This window comes from Orycteropus afer, unplaced genomic scaffold (genome assembly GCF_000298275.1).
Source record: "Orycteropus afer afer isolate SDZICR_OR568_19922 unplaced genomic scaffold, OryAfe1.0 scaffold00078, whole genome shotgun sequence".
NCBI classification, from domain to species: Eukaryota; Metazoa; Chordata; class Mammalia; order Tubulidentata; family Orycteropodidae; genus Orycteropus; species Orycteropus afer.
Window position 1 is genome coordinate 5,491,274 of NW_006921665.1, and position 764 is coordinate 5,492,037.

Genomic DNA, 764 nt, shown 5'->3' on the forward strand with positions numbered 1-764 from the left:
TGCCATACCTCAGCTAGGTCTCTCTTGCCTTAGGCCTGTTTGACTTGGCCTCTGCCCTGCCTGGTCAAGTGTCACAAGGCTCTTTCACCTCTGCAGATAGGTACACCTATTTGCATTCCACTCCACCAGCAAACCTCCTCAAAGGCACTCAGCTTTCTTGCTTTGTGGACTGGCAAGCCCAGTGCTGTCTTGTGCGTCTTGCTTCCTCAGCCAGTTGTCTCAGCTGGTTGTCTCTGCCAAGGAGGTCCGGTGCACAAATTTCAGGTCCAGGGACACCCTCTACTTCAACTCAGACTCTTTCTTTCTTTATGGCAGTGAGATCAACTCTTCTGCCTCTAGAAGGGTTCATTTTAAGCCCAGTAGCATAGCAAAACTAACCAGTCATCACATTAGAGTTCCATGTACTTTATTACTGGTCCCACCCAGTAATCCTTGGAAGGAACAGTGGGCAATCTACTTCTGTAGAGATACTGCCTCAGAAACCCAAGGAGAGGTTGCTATGAGTCGGAACTGAGTTGTTGACAGTAAGTTTGGTTTTTTGGTTTACTCGGTAATCTGGTGGGAGTCACAAAGACCATGGCTAGAAAAGCTATACCAGGTAATAAATTGCACCACACTAGGAATGAAATTACTGAGTCATAGCGAGGCTTATGCTTAACTTTATAGAAGATCGCTGTTGTTGTTGTTGTTGTTATGTGCCATCGAGTCAGACCCGACTCATAGCGACCCCTCCTTGGGTTTCCGAGGCAGTATCACTACGGAAG